General features: G+C 34.8%; 1 pseudogene; it reads left to right on the top strand.

The window, feature by feature from the left end:
* The first annotated feature begins 3,786 nt into the window (after nt 1–3,786).
* The window catches only part of LOC107137624, a 115,767-nt pseudogene continuing 102,008 nt past the window's right edge, over nt 3,787–17,545 (top strand).

Here is a 17,545-nt window from a genome sequence, read left to right as displayed (position 1 = left end):
CTGACTAATATGTATTAGACACTAGGAATAATAGTACATATCTCAAAGCTTATGCATTGGGACATATGTTTTATAAAAAAATAAAATTCATAAAAATAAAACAGTTCTTGGCAAAATTAGTTTGCTGCACATTATATTTCTTGAAAATTCAAAAGGCACAGCATATTAAAGATTCTGAAAAGTCCTGAAATAAGCATTCTGTACTTTTACTTAATTTAATATATCTTAAGCTTTCTTGAATACATAATGCCTATTTAACATCCATGGAAATAGAATATTTAGGATATTGTGGTTTAGAGCAGCTCCTGAGCAACAGAACTAAAGAGATAAGGTAAATTATCAATAGGTCATACAGTTAGTGGCAAAACTTGGTCTAGATAATCTGGGACTTCTGACTTGGTTTTGTTTAGTGAGATCACCATTATATTTTGCTATTCATAGAAAGGAATGTGGATGTTATAGTCAGCTTTTTCACTGCTGCGACTAAAAGACCGAACCAGAATAATTGTAAAGAAGGAAAAGTTTATTTGAGGACTCATGGTTTTAGAGGTCTTAGTCCGTAGAAGGCCAGCTCCATTCCTCAGGGCTCCAGTTAAGGTAGAATATCATGGTGGAAAAGTGTGGCAGAGGGACACATGTATGGCAGAGTGACATGGCACAAATGATGTTGAGAAAGTAGAGAGACAGACTCTCCAGATACACACACACAAAAATTATATATATATATATATATCTCCCATATCCATGCACCCAGTGAACTACTTCCTTCAGCCATACTTCACTTGCCTCCAGTCACCACTCAGTTAATCCCATCAGGGATTAATTCACTGATAAGGTTAAGGCTGTACCCCAATCATTTCTCCTCTGAATCTTGCTTTGTCTGACATCTAAACCATAACAGTGGATTATATGAGATTTGAACATTACTAGCTCCATAATCTTAGCAGGATAAACTAACTGGCTTACTTATTAGCAGTTATTTTACAAGAATGGAATTAAAAGAGATTTCTTCACATTTAAAACTTGGCCCTGGAAATAGAGGAATGTTTGAATTGATTTAAGCAGGGCCAAACTTGGATTTATTTGAGCTAAATTTGGACTTCCCTGAGCCAAAAATCTATTGCCATTTAAAAACCAACTAAACATAACACTTGAAAGGGAGAAGGGAAAGAATAGAGAGAATATTCCTATCATTTATTTGCCCCCATCTCACAGCTGGCATAAGAAAGATGACCCACAGACTTCAAAAGAGGCTAATTCACAACTAAAGCCAAATAAAATCTCAAGTTCTTTCCAAAAAAAAAGATGATAATACCTGTTAGAACAAAGAGTTGACTGTACTTGTTTTGTTTTTTTCCTTTGGTGTGATAGACAGCAAAAAATTGCTGTACTTCTTTGTTCTTTCCCATTCATGGTGCTTTTTCAGGTTCCTTTGAAGTACCCTTTGACTCTAAATCTGGGCCATATGTGTTTCCAAAAATTTATTGTATTTTTACTTATTTATTGTATTTGTACTTCTGGTGTTGTCATATAAACATGCATGGCTGTTAGCCTACTGGAGGATAAGGTTCCCATAGAAGAGCCAGCTTGCCCTATCACCCTAGCTAAATCCTATTGAGATTGGCTGATTGCCAACCAACCCCCAGCTATACGAATGATTCCCAGCCAAGATCAGCAGTGTCACCTAATTAACCCCTACCTGATTTTAGATATGTGAGCAAGTTATGCCTATTGTTATGCCACTGAGGTTTAGTTGTTGATTATACAGCATTATTGTAGATATATATAAATATCTCATTATTGGATAGTGTAACAGTGGACATCTCAAGCACCTGAAAAGGTTTTCAGCCTCACTATATCTTGAGCCCTTGACCACTCATTTTGCCTTAGTTATAACCTTATGCAGTGACAGATTACCAGCAGGCTTATGTGATTGCTCTGCTTTAGGTCAATTAGCCATATGCCTAGAATCCTTGGCCCACTTCTGCACTCTGAAAAACATGCCAAAGGGCTTCCTCAGTGACTGTTGAAAGGGCTAAGTGACAAACTGTTAGTGGATGCTGAAAAGACAGTATACTAGGCACAATAATTACTACTTTCAAGTGTCCACATTCAAATCCCCAGAACCTTGAATATACTATTTTACATGGTAAAGGAACTTCTCGTTGATGTGATTTAGTTAAGGATTTTGAAATTGGAGAGATTATCCTGGATTACTTAGTTATGCCTAATATACACACCAGAATCCTTAAAAGTAGAAGAAAGATAACACAAGAGGAAGTCAGAGTGATGAAAAATGAGCTTTTAACTCACCATTGCTGGCTTTGCAAATGGACAAAGAACCATAAGCCAAGGAATGCATGCAGTCTCTAAGAAGCTAGATAAAACAGGGAAACAGATTCTCCCTAGAGCCTCCAGAAAGGAATTAGTTTAGCCAACATTTTGATTTTAGTCCAGTGAGATCTGTGTTGGACTTCTAACCTACAGAACTATATAATAATAAATTGTGTTGCTTACACATATTAAATTTGTGGTAATTTGTTACAGAAGCAAGAGAAAAATAGTAATGAGCTATTAGCCAAGTTTTGAGGAATAATGAGCAAACACTAGGAGATGGAAAGCAGAGCAATTATTATATGTTGGAGTAATAATTTTTTCAGTGACAGAATGCTTGTCTTAACATAAAATATAGAAAATAAATCTTATGAGCTTATAGATCTCCTCAGGAAATTTCCAAGTGAATATCAAAGGTACCAATTAACTTATGATGATGTATAGGAAGATACAAATGAACTGAAGAAGAAATTGTTCAACTTGAAAGCAGAATTTAGAGGAAATATTTCCAACCCATTACTTGTGATTTTTTTTTTTGGGGGGGGGGGGAAAAATGATGACTGGGGGGTGTAGTCAAAATCCCAGAGGAGGAGCCAAGAAGCAAGAAGAGCAATGGAAAGGAAACTATTCCCAGGACTGGCAGAATATCCCCTGCCTTTAATGTAGAGGACACTGACAATAATTTTAGTTTTGGGCCTTCTGTTTCCTTGACCCCTTTTTCTGTTGTGTTCCTTTCCTAGAAAACCTTGGCTGAGAAAAGCCACTCCCAGCATCTGCACTTGAGGAACAATAATAGGGATTTTATTCATTTCTGGAACTGAGTTAGATAATAAGATACTGAACTTAAACTTATGCTGTAAGGGGGTAAGAATTTTAGGATACAGAATGAATATATTTTTGCATGTGAGTGGGCTGAGAACTATGGCCAGAAGGTGGACTTGTGATAGTCTTCAAATTTTATTCTCAAACACCCTCTGATACACATTCCTCTGATACGCATACCCTCTATTCCGGGGGTGAAGTTCATTTCCTTTTCCCTTCAATCTGGCATGGCCTCCTAAGTTAATTGGCTAACATGATGAAAGTAAGTTTTGATAGTTTTACTTTCACTCTCCAGAGTGACCATATTAAAATCCAAGTTATCCTGCTAGAAAGAAGGCAGTGTGGAGAGTACAGAGACACCACATAGAAGGGAAAGCCACTTAGGGAAGGACTGCGATACCTGGATATCAACACTCTTAGTCAATTTGGCTTACTGTAACAAAAATATTAGACTGTGAGGCTTAAATAACAGAAGTTCATTTCTCACATTTCTGTAGGGTCTGGAAGTCCTAGATTGGGTTTCCAGCACGTTTAGGGGGTTGGTAAGAGCTCTCTTCCTAGTTTGCAGACAGCCATCTTCTTACTATATCCTCACATGGTGGGCAGTGTTTTAATCTCATTAAGGGCATCATGGGGCTCAATCATTATGACCTCTCAAAACCTGATTACTTTCCTAAAGCCTTACTTCCAAATACTGTAACAGTGAGCATTAGGATGTCAACATGTGAATTTGGGGAGGAAACAAATATTCAGTCTGTAGAAAACATCAGGTTATACTAGGCAAAGTATGAGAGGTCTTGAACCCTCTAACTCAGCCAGCACCTGGATACAGCTCTATGGGGCACCTCTTTAAAGCTAAAGAATCACTAGTTAAGTCACAGAACTATGAGAAATTTAAAAATCATTTGATAGGTTTTGGGGTAGTTCATCTCATAGAAATTGATAACTTATATAGCAGTCTTTTTGTTTTGTGGAAGGTAGGTTAAGGGGGTGTGGGCAGAGACAAGACCTGTAGTAGGTGGGAGAGGAGGTAGATACCTATTTTTTAACTGTCTGGTAGTGTCTTCATCGGTACCATTTTCTTAAACAGCTTTTGAGCTTTTGTATTAAATTAGTCCAGTCTATTGGACAAAAAGCTACTTCTGTATACCTTGAAATAAGCCCCTTCGCTTGGGCTGAGAATCAGGTACTGTAGAAAATGCCCATAGATTCTCTGTTCTACAGGGCCTAATGAAGCATTGCTTGAAATGATTGTAAAGTCTTTGCAAAGGTTGTGCAGCCTTTGATTTATCTTAACTCTGGGACTGTTAGTTCCTTAAACTTTTATCTTTGCCCTGAGACCATTTATGATGAGTGGAATATTTTGCTGGCTGGTAAAGTTGGGAATAGAAAACAGTAGGGAATACTTCAAAGACTTCTCTAAATGTGCTAAAAGTTTATAGAAAGATATGATGTCTACATATTTTACCTTTATATCTAAACCCATCATGAAAAGCTCTGGAAATTAATAAAACTAATAAAATAATATTAATTAAATTATTAATAAAATTAGAATAAAATCTAATTTGTGATTTGTGATTAAATGTATGAGAGACATTTATTTAATCAAATATAGTATAATTATAGCATGAATATTTACCAAATAACTTAATTTTTGAAGCAGAAAGAAACATAAGTAGAAGTCTGACTACCTTTTAAAGTGAAGGTTAACTATAAGTTCAAGAAATACTTCATGTTTGTGCTATATGAACATGTTGATTCCATCTGGTTCTCTGCTAAGAATTAAATAAAAATTCATATACTTATGAAATAATATTTATTTACTCTTGAGCACCAATAACTTAATGTTTTCAATCTTATTATTATCAAATCACTGTTTTTTTTAAACAAGTAGATATCTTTGGCAATGATGCATATAGAATCTAAACTATTGAATCAAATTTCGTAATTTTCAATGAGTGCCTTTTCTTCTTTAACTGATCATATGTCAGAATTTTATAATTACCCTGAATCTGATAAATTGTTTTGTCACCTTCAGGGCTTTAAAAGTCTAAATGTGATGGATTCTAAAACAAAAATAAAAATGATTTTAGATTTCTTCTATTCTCAGAGAAAATTCCCTAATCTTTTAAAAATCATTTATTATAGAAGATTTTCATAGTGATGTATATTTTCTTCTCTTTCATATTATTAAATGTTTGCTTTATATAACATTTTTCCCTTCAGTTTCTCAAGCAAATATCTTACAAATATTTTAGGAAACTCTAGAAAAAACCGTAACATTTTAATGCACAATTGGTTCTAATTTCATAACACTTTGTCCAAAGGAAAGAAAAGATGGAAGGGAGGAGGAAAGGAAGGAAGGACATTTCAGAACCAAGTGTCCTAATGTTTTATAATCTTAGAGGAACAAATTCCTTTTTTCTTCCCTAAGACACATTTCCCTGAACACATGTTGTTCAAATTTGAAAAATAGAAGTCTTTGTTACTTTTGGAAATGTTTTGTAAAGTTAAAAATGTTTTCCAAATTTAAGTCTGGACATCTCAATTTATTTTAACAATGGAAGTTAAGAAGCTATTCCAAAAGTAAATTGATTTTACTTCTCAAATGAAATCAATGTACAGAGGTATTTAAAGCTGGACATGGAATCCTCAGAAATCCAGGCTGTCCTGCTAGAGAGAAGGACCAGGTGGCAAGACCCTGGAGTCACTACAAGGAAAGACATTTTGTATAGAAATAACTGAAGTATTCCAGTTGTTAGCACCAAGGCTTCAGACAAGCAAGAGAATCTTCTTGAACCCTCTAGATCTGCTTCATCAATAGGTAGATGCAATCACAAGAGTAACCCTCGTTAGCATCATCACTTGAAACAACTATTGAAAATAGCTACACTGGATACCATATAAACTCTGTTTTCAAGCAACCAGGTGGTTGGTTGAAATTTTTCATTATATAGTTAGTAATTCTGTTGTTATATGAAAGTAGCCTTACTTGACAGCATTTATTATATAGAAGAAATATACAAATTTGCCATTTGTCACCACCACCACAATATAGCTGACATCAGTTCTTCAAATTTAATGTACATATTAAAAATAATGGGTAGCATATTGCTTCTGGAAGTGGATTTGCAAACTGCTACAAATTACCTTTTATAGCCATACATTAGTAATAATCATAAACATTTGATATTTTAAATTTTAGTTCCTTAAAAAGTATGGCATAATGTATATAACATTCTATGTATAAGGTTTTAATTATAGGTTGATGAATAACTGTAGTTATGATTTTCAGAGTCTTTTATGGGCAGATGAATGCAGATAAAAATCTGCCCTTTTTCTACCTTTATACATTAAGAAGACCTCTTTAAAAATGAAAGAGAGAAAGAAGAAAGAAAGAAATAGAGAAAAAAAGAAAAGAAAGATATAGACAGTTGCCAGCACAATACCTCTTTTTCCTCTCAGTCTGAACCTTCCCAGGGGTGAATGGCCTTGTAACCTTTCTAATCACTGATTAGTTTTATATACTTTCCAACTTCATCTAATATAGAATATAATTATTGTACATGTGGTGGTTTTCACTCAACATTGTGAAAGCAACAAAACTATGTTGTTATAAAAAAAAAATCTTTTTCTAGGTCTTGATCCATGCCCTTGTCATTCTGAGTTTAAATACTAGCATGTTCTTTACACAAGCATCTTTTCCACCTTTTATCAAAAACTTGATTGTTCCAAAGAACATTTACCCTGCTTAATGCATCTATTATTTCACCATCCTCTACCAGGCTGTGCTTACCATTTATTACTAGTTTTTGTCTATTTGTTTGTTTTTGTAAATAAGATCCATATTTTTGTTTCCAGTAAAGTAAAAAATAAAGTTGGGCTGGGGATGTGGCTCAAGTGGTAGCGCGCTCGCCTGGCATGCGTGAGGCGCTGGGTTCGATCCTCAGCACCACATAAAAATAACATAAAGATGTTGTGTCACCAAAAACTAAAAAATTAATATTTATTTATCTCTTTCATTTTTAAAGAGGTCTTCTTAATGTATAAATATTTATTTTAAAGAGGTCTTCTTAATATAAAACTAACAAATAAATATTAAAAAAATTCTCTCAAAAAAAAATGAAAGTAAATGTCCTCTTTGGGTTGATAAACATTGTTCACCTATCACTTATTAATTTTTTTTAAACTGGCATATAAAATTGTATATACTTATGGTGTACAACTATTAAAGTATGTATACATTGTAGAATACTAATTTGAGCTAATAAACGTATATATCACTTTAGATACTTATTTTTGTAGTAAGGACACTTAAAATCTACTCTTGTTATCAATTTTCCTTAATATAGTATATTGTTCCTAACTATAGTCATCATATTGTTCAATAAATTAAATTTATTTCTCCTATGTAACTGAAAATTTGTATTCTTTGGCTAACGTTTCCCCAACTCCCTAGTCCCTGGCCTCTAATAACCACCATTCTACTTTCTACTTTTATGATTCCAACTATTTTAGATTCTATATGTCAGTGATATCCTATGGTATTTGCCTTTCCATGACTGGCTTACTTCATTTAGTACAATGTCCTCCAGGTTCATCCATCTTGTCACAAATGACAGGATTTACTTTTTTAAGGCTGAATAATATTCCATTATATATGCATCCCAATTTTTTTTTCATCTTAAGTGATGGAAACTCAGATTGATTTCATATTTTTGCTATTGTTACTGATTTCACTTCCTTTGGATATACACCCAATTGCTGTTGCTGAATCCCACAAATTCTGGCATGTTGTATTTTCGTTTCAGTCAGTTCAAAATAATTTCCAATTTCCTTGAAAACTTCCTCTTTGACCCATGGGTTACTTAGAAGTGTTCCATTTAATTTCTACATATTTGGTGATTTTTCTGGAGAGTTTTGTTATTGATTCCTAATTTAATTCTTCTTTGAGAGAATATACTTTGTGTGATTTCAGTTATTTTTAATTTACATTATGTTCCAAGCTATGATCTATCTTCATGAATTGACATGGGCACTAGAACAAATGCATATCATGTTATTATTTGGAATTTCCTTTAAGTGTCAATTAGGTCATGTTGATTGATTGTGTTGTTCAAGTGTTCCATCATCAATGGGGGAAATAGGTTGTAGTGAGCTTACTCTGTCTTGGCTGGCAATGGAAGTTTGAGTTGTAGTTGAACCCATTTTTCTGACTGCAAAATTGATATTCTTTCCATTATGCCATGATGAAGCATTAAAAAATTCTAAAAGCTCTGAAAACATTTTTTTTTGCAACATAATACTTAATCCTGAGTTTATGAAGTGAGTTTTATTTTTTGCTTAAAGAGTAAAAAAGTCAAAACTTACTCAGGAAATGGACAACTTCTTTGTAAATAGGTTTTAAATATATTTCCTAGTGTATGCAGTTTTCAAAGGCATTACCTTCCAACCATCACTTTTACAGAATATTTCTGAAGTCAACTGACTACTTCATAGAGGGAAGGACTAAGGTGGAATGTGCCATGACCTGCATGGCCGAACCCTAGACACCGTTGAGGGGCGATGGGGTATTAAGAAAAACACAAAAATATTTAGAGAGAAAGCTGGAATCAAATGGGCATTGGTGTCTGATGGAGAAGCAGTGACTCAGGGCTGCCACAGCATGTTTATTATATAGGGTTTCATAATCAGGAAGTTAAAAACTGTAGAGGCCTTGTTCTTTGTGCACTAGAAAGTTACAGGATTAGCAACATTCTGTAGGTATTCTATTGTTGCAGTGCTAGGAGCGTCCTCTGGCACGCAGGAAGCCCATTATCCAAGGTTTCTACTAAGAAGGCAGTTTTGGTGGTTGCAGCACTGAAAAAACATTGTGGTTGTCTTGTCATGCTCAGAATTCTCTTTCCTGGGAGCTGGTGTCTGAGCTCAAGGTCAAGACTAATATAATTCTGTGCTTTTGTACAGAGTCTCTTCGGGCAGGGTGTCATCATGTGCCCCTGAGTTCAATCCCCAGTACCTCCCCCAAAAAACAGAAAGAGCAAAAACAAGTGGGTGAGGTTGGAGGTATTAGCTTCTTTGTGAGTGGGCTCATGTGGAAGGGGGGCCGATTTCACACAGGATGAGGTATCTGAACAAAAGGGGATAAGTCTGTGCTAATTTTCAAATCAGCCCATAATAGTCTATGCACTCCTGTGGCAGGGACAATGTCTTGTCATTTTTTCACCTGTATCCAACACTACCTAGTACAATCTAGGCTCTTAGAAAATGTTGATTGATCTAAATTGAACAGCTAAGAGAAGAAGAAGTTGCTGTGGAGTCTTTCACTTCATAAACTCTTATGTCAAATACCCTGTTGTATTGTAGCTATTATGATATATGATTTATCTTGTGTACGGAGAATTATTTTTAGGCAGATAGCTGGGTCCAAGCAATCACACTCTTTTTCCATTTAGATAAGGGTATCCCAAGGGAAAATGTAATGAAGAGAAGACTTTTACATGAATTTTTTATATCTTGGGAAAAGAGGATTTGCAAACCTTTTCACAAGCTAGTTAGAAAAATCAAGCCCATATGCAATGTGATACTTTGGAAAATAATGCCCAAAGGAACAACATTTCCAGAAAATACTAAATCCAAGTGTGGCTAAATTCCATCTTCATTTTGGAAACAGCCACAGCTGTGGTGGCCCAGCAGAAAATGGAATGCAGTTAAGGATTCAATATGGGTGAAAGTCAAGGAAACCAAGTTTCCTGCCCTGAGGCAGTTGGTTCATAGACCCTGGTCCCTCCCCTTGTCATTTTCCCTTTTCCCAAACTCTCATCATCAACTCAGAAATACATTGGTGATTTGGGCAAGATCTGGCATTTGGATTCTGTTTGTACTCTTAGAAATACTGTCATAAATGACCTTAAAAAATCAAAGATGTTAACATTATATTGAAAATCTCCAACTTTCACCAAATATGGACAAGTACCAAGTTAAGCCACAAAGAAATGCTTTTCATTTTTGAAAAATAAAAATTTCTATAAATGGTATTTTGCAATATATCAGAGACAAAAGAAACACAAATGTTCCAACTTAATTAAACTTTCCTTTTCCAAAAATGTTAGATCATATGCCTGCTGAAAATGACACAATGGTCTTAACTGACAATATTTTATAGAAAAGATAATTTCCAGTCTGATCTTTTGTGTCTGCTCTTGTACTCGACCTCTTTCTCTATCTTTTATTAAATCACCAAAAACCATATTTGCTTCTTAATCTGTAAGTTTGAGAGGTAGTGGCAATTGTATGAAAGCAGCATTATCTCTCCTGTTAAAGAGCTACCAGGTGTGTTAGTCTCTTTTTTGCTACTGTGACCAAAATAACTGACAAGAACAACTTAGAGGAGAAATAGCTTATTTGGGCTCTTGATTACAGAGGTCTCAGTCCATGGTTAGCCAACTCTAGTACTCTGGGCTGAGGTGAGGCAGCACATTATAACGGAACAGGTGGTAGAGGAAAGCTCCTCAGCTCATGACAGCCAGGAAGCAGAGAGAGAGAGAAAGTAAACAGGGGCAAAAATAGGGGCACACACCTAGTGATGTACTTCCTTCAGCCACATGCTTCCTTCCTATAGTTATCATCTAGTACAGTAACCCTTTCAAATTATTAATCTATCAAATGGATTAATCCACTGATTAGGTTGTAGCTTTCATAATCTACTCATTTTGCTTCTGAACAGTCCTGCATTTTCTCACACATGAACTTTCAGGGGACACCTCATATCCGAACCATAACACCAAGAAAATTAATATAAGTAGTGTAAGTCAGATAGGTGATACCTTTGGGAAGAAGGGAAGGAAGAAGGCAGCTAGGCACAAAAAGAGATTTCTAGGATACTGCACATGTTCTATTTCTTGATCTCAGTACATGGATATGTTCAATTTATGACAAATAATTGAGCTATATCCTTATGATTTATCTGCTTTTTTCTATGTATATTTTAACTCAATGAAAATAAATAATAACTATAATGATTATAAAAATCAAGGTATCAAAGGTATGTTGGTTCAAAACACTGCTTTATATTTTCAAGTCACACAAAGAATATAAAAACCAGTAACTCTCTGTCTATACTACAAAATCAATGATTATACCCAGTAGAAGCATTGTGGAATATGCCTTTTAATAAGAGCTCACTTATTTACTTTGGAAATAGGAGACCCAGAAGCCAACTGAAGAGGCCTGTTTTTCAGTGAGTAGTAAGGCAGGGAAGGTTCTGTTCAACTCTTATTTCCACATTGCCCAACCATTTTAATCATCATGCTTTTACAGAACAACTATTTGGGAAAGACAGAAGATATGATTAACCTACCTAAAAAACAGAGACCGAGTCTGTTCAAAGTTAGTGGTGATGCTAAGGCCTGGATCCAGGTCTAGTGGTTTCCAATATAGAATTTCCACTTCAAACAAATCAATGTGATGCATCTGAGTCAAAAATCATTGTGTCCAATTCCTTTTTGACAATAAACCTTGACCAAACCCTTCTTGGTAAAGCTCTTCCTGACTAATCCTGCCTATCCTTCTAACCCAGGAAATAAAACCCATACCTTTCTTGTAGTCTCTTGCAGTCAAGAAAGCATAACATTTCTCCTGTTTCCTCCAGTTGTAGATAAAATTGGGAGGTCCGTGAGAGGAATTCTGATGAAAGAGGATGAGGAAGTTTTCTGGGATACTGCCACTGTGAATTTTTTGATATCTGTGTTAGAACTCAGCAGTGGCTTCCCAAGGAGCGGTAATGGTGGAGGATGTGGGAATAATCTGCTTTGGGTACAGGCAAGTAGAGAGTACATTATTTTTTGTAGATAATTTTAAAATAATAATAAAACCACCAAAAGTTGGTGAAACATTCACCAGATCAGAGAGCAACAAGGAAGAATACAACTGATACTTCCCCTGAGCACCACTTCTTTGCAGTACTTTTTAAAAAAAATTTTAGTATTTATTTTTTAGTTGTAGTTGAACACAATACCTTTATTTTACTTATTTATTTTTATGTGGTGCTGGGGATTGAACTCAGGGCCTGGCATGCGCTAGGTGAGCATTCTACCGCTGAGCTACAACCCTAGCCCCTATACTTTGACTTAAAATGTTAGCACTTGTAGTTGTCATATATGTCATATTGACAATGCACTGAGGGACATGGCCTGTCCGTATCTACAACCAGTGGGTTAAGGCAGTTGTCTGTGGAAGATGATGTAGCTATAGATGCTCTGACTGGTTTTACATCTGTAACTTCCTCATTAACTTTTCTGTAGCATCTCATCACAGAACTAGAACCCAGGGTCCTTGAGCATTTGATTGAGAACACAAAGCTTTTAGGTGCAGGGTTGGGTTCAGAGGAATTTGTGGAGGTTGTACTCTTCTTAACTCATCTCCCAAGTCCACTACTGCCTGCCCCCCAAGTCAGTTGAATAACTTTGCCTTTTCTCCTCACACAAGTCATCTTTTATTATTATTTTTTAATCTAACCAGGTTAAGACAGCTCTCTCTCCCCTCCTACTTTCTACCATTTCATTGAAAAAGATTTAGTTAGTAAGGTCCTAGAACAAAGGAATAAAAAGAGTAGTTTATCACTATGGCTAGTCAGTGGCCAAGAAAGGAGAAGAGAGTGTTGGGAAACCAGGCTTAGCAATTGTATCTCCTCCCAGTAAGACTCTGGGTATCTGTACTGAGGTTTTGCTATTCAAATTTGTACCCCATGCTAAACTTATTATTAGTAACTGACTCCCCAAGTGTTGCCTAAAATTTTGGAAAATAGGAGATGGACTGAGTTGAATTTAGCAAAAGATAACTCAAAGTAAAAATGATAACATTAAGGTAGAATTTTAAAAGACTATTAAATATGACAAATGTGAAATAAAAAATGCTTATGCATTAAATATACAAGTATGTATTACAAATAGAATATGTATTACAAGAGACATTAAAAACACAAAGAGAAATTTATAGAAATTCAAACATCAGATGCTTAGAGTAGCCTTTAACATATGTTTTAGAAATTGATGAACCAAAAAACGCAGGATTATTAAGGATATGAATTTTAAAATGCAGTGGTAGGTATATACATACAACAGCTAAATAGACTGTTCAAATTCTCTTGACACTTTAAAAATGTGATTGGTTAGGCCATGAGATAAATCATAATAAATTATTCAAAGAAGAAATCTCAAGAAACCACATTCTTTGACCAACATGTAATGAAATGGGAAATTACTATAAAAAGATAGTTCAGAATATTTATTATCTTAGAAATTTAAATTAAAAACAACAAATTTTAAAGTACCTCTATTCTTCCCTAGCTACCTCTTCCTCCACCCCCCACATTGTGACTTAGCATCCACATATCAGAGAAAACATTTGGACTTTGGTTTTTGGGGATTAGCTTGTTTCACTTAGCATGATATTCTTCATCTCCATCCATTTACTGGCAAATGCCATGATTTCATTCTTCTTTAAGGCTAAGTAATAGTCCATTGTGTATATATACCACATTTTCTTTACCCATTTATCTGTTGAAGGATACCTAGGTTGGTTTCATACTTTAGCTGTTGTGAGTTGAGCTGCTATAAACATTGATGTGAAGGAAGGGGAGGAGTATGGGGTTAGGAAAGATAGTAGAATGAATTGGACATTATTACCCTATGTACATATTGATTATACAACCATTGTAATTCTACATCATGTACAACCATAAAAATGAGAAGGTATACTCTATGTATAATATGTCAAAATGCATCCCAGTGTTATGTTTGATCAATTAGAACAAATAAAAATTAAATAAAAACAAAAACGATAAATTTCCTTGAGATAAAGAGCAAACCAAATTGTTTATAAGTCTCTTTATAAACAATATATAATTAATACTTAAAAACATATATTATGCTGTACATATATTTATTTTAAAACAGAGTAGGTTAGAAGTAAATAAGAATTCAAATGAAAAATTTAAAAAGAAATAACAAAATAAACCAAAAGAAGAGAGAAGGAAGGAATTATAAACATAATAGTAGAAATTAATGAAATATAAAAAAGTGTTGAAAGTTGATTAATAAATTAGAAATAGTTCCATGAAAAGAGCAATGGACCACAGACAGGCATGACCAAGAAAAAGTGAGCATAGTATACAGGTTCATTCATTGAGTGCCACATAGTCCACATATCCAAGCATTGAGTGCTTGGATAATTTGTTAAATATTTTGCTTGTCTAGCTAGCATCTTTTACTTTTGGAATAGGTATTCCTCTCATTGGTAAGGGGTTAAATCACATAGCCCTGCCTCTCTCACATCACGGGTAAGTAGCTACCCAGATTGGCCAGTTCTCCTGGATGTAGTGATTGATCTTGAGTTGGGTATGTGACATACACAAGCTCTGGACACTTTCCTTTCTAGATGCCATCACTGGTTTTCACCACTGAGAGAATATATACTGAAAGAAATAAAGAACACCAGAAGAGCTTTGTCTGTCGGCCTAAGAAGTAGCACCAAATAGCACCAAATCCCACTTTAACCCTAAGAGATGAGGAGAGATCCAGAGTTATGAAAAATAATGCCTTAGTCATTATGCATTCTTTCATTAAACAAAAATTACTATATGTCAAGCACTATTCTAGGTACTTAGAATATATTTATGAATAAAATAGACTAAAATCCTTGCCCTTATGGAGCTTGTATTTTAGTAGGTGGAGAGAGAACACTGAATATAGTAAGTAAAAAGTGTGTATATTAGAAGGGAATAAATGCTATGGGGGAAAAGATCAGGCTATAGGGTTTTAGGAATGAGTATGTGTGTTTTAGGAAGTACAGTTTGCATTATCAAATGAGGAGTCCAGGATGGGCATTGGGAAGATGGCATTTGAAGTAAGACATAAGGAGGTGAAGGAGTTTCCCAGATATATAATGGGGGAGACTCTAAGGCTAAAGAAATAATTTGCAAAACTCTAAAATGGAATCAACTTTATTGTTTGTCCAAATAGTCTTCCTTTTTAAAGACATTTCATTGCCAATTTAAATGAATATATGCATATATGTACCTGTAATCATTGCAAATATGACTTTCCATTGTAGTCATGATGCCATGCCTGTCACAGAGTGGAGGGAGCTGAAGATGTTGAAAGTCATTGTGAGGAAGCTGCCTTATATTCAGGTGTATGAACAGCTATTAGGATGCTCTCAACAGAGAAATTGCAGGGCCTGATAAGTTTTAAAAGAATTACTCTGTTGAGAATACACTGTAGTTCACAAAAGTAGAAGCAGGGAAGGAAGCTATTGCAAAAATCTGGGTGAGAGATGACACTGTCTTGGAACTGGGTGTTAAAAGTTAGGTGACTGGTAGAAGAGGCTGGAGTTAATATGTATTTTACAGGTTGAGCTGACAGAATTTTCTGACAAATTGAATTTGGAATGTAAGAAAATGAGAGCAATCAGGATGATGTCAAGGTTTTTGGCTTAAGATACTGGCACCTCAGTGATGCTGAAGTCTTTTCCTAAATTACATAATTTTTTACAAGCCTGAAGCTGATTACCTTAACTATGTTTAGCCAAAAATCAAAACAGAGTACAAACCATTGAAATGAAATGCTTGTAAGATAATACAAAATTTAAACAACACAAATATAAATATGAACATAGAAACATTTCTGTGTCATTTTTGTCCTTGTAACTTGTTATCTATCCATGCATCCATTTAACTACCAGTATCACCATAATACTGCATTATGTTTTAAAGCAATATACTATTTATAAAGCTTTTTAGACCATTATCATAATTGAGCCTCAATCTCAATAATTATGTTGCTATATTATGTGTATTATGTTGATGAATAAATTCCAAGAAGGCTCCATGCTCTTCCTCTGTAAAGCATGACATTCTATTTATACATACATAATTACATATACATAATTTAGGTAAGCTGACTGTTAATTGAGTAAAACCTATAGACCATATCAGACTTTTGAAGATATACAATGCCAATTAATTAAGTTTTAAACAAAATTTTTAATAGTTACTCTTCTAGGATGTTTACTATATATTTGAACCACAATTTGTTAACTTCTACCAGATTTTAAAGACATTTGCTCCCTGAAATGAGTTTTCTCTTACCCAAGAGTATAATGGCAGGAAACTAATTAAAAAAAAACTATGGGTAAATTGCAGAAAGATCAAAATAGGAAAGGGAGTAAGTGCTGGGGAGAGGGAAGGGGAAGGACAGGTACTGGGAACTGAATTAGAGCAAGATATATTTTTGCTTTTATAATTATGTCAAAATGGATTATACTGTCATGTATAACTAAAAAGAACCAATAAAAAACAATATAATGGAATGGATGCTGCTGGTACGCTTCTAGATGCTGTTCATCAACCATGGTGGCCATCTACTGTAGGCTAATAACTCAACTCCACTGTTACTTCTTTTTCTAGAGAATTGCTCTCCAAAAAGAGCCATCTCACCCAGGAACTCATTCTTGTGTCACTTAGTTCCCCTTTACTACCTAGCTTCTCTCACTCCCCTCTTGTAAGAAATTACTCCATCAGGAATCTATATTTCAGGTGCTGCTTCAAGGGAACTTAAGATATGGTATTGTCTCTTTGAATTCATACATGTCCCCAAACATACTCACTACAATTTAGTAGAGAATTTGAGGCATTTAGCATGCTGGAATATGTATTGAAGAAATGTCAAAAAAGAACATTTAGAAGTAAACTCACTTTTGTGGGGGGGGGGACAGTAGAGAGGACTTAATGTTCTTACTCTCCACTATGATACTGCTATAAGATGTCCTCAGACAACCCTGTACTTACTAGAAGAAAATAGGCCCAACTCTCCATCATGTCAGCTTAGGAACAGAATGCCTCAATAAGACTTCTAAAATGCAAGGAGTAAAATCAAGAACCAATAAATGGGATAGTACCAAAATAAAAAGCTTCTTCACAGCAAAGACAACAATCAAGAATGCGAAGAGAGAGCCTACAGAATTGGGGGAAATCTTTGTCACCTGTACCTCAGATAGAGCATTAATCTCCAGTATATAAAAAGAACTCAAAAACTTAACACCAAAAAGAGAAATAAACCAATCAATTAATAGGCAGAAGAACTGAACAGGCACTTCACAGAAGAAATATGAATGGTCAACAAATATATGAAAAACTGTTCAACATCTCTAGAAGTTATAGAAATGCAAAATTAAACTACATTGAGATTTCATCTCACTCCAATCAGAATTACAATTATCAAGAATACAACTAACAATAAATGTTGGCAGGGATGTTGGGGAAATGTTCACTCATACATTGCTGGTGGGAATGCAAATTGGTGCAACCACTTTGGAAAGCAGTATGAACATTCCT

The sequence above is a fragment of the Marmota marmota genome, unplaced genomic scaffold, assembly GCF_001458135.2.
Source record: "Marmota marmota marmota unplaced genomic scaffold, marMar, whole genome shotgun sequence".
Taxonomy (NCBI): Eukaryota; Metazoa; Chordata; class Mammalia; order Rodentia; family Sciuridae; genus Marmota; species Marmota marmota.
This window is presented reverse-complemented; position numbering and strand designations above follow the sequence as displayed.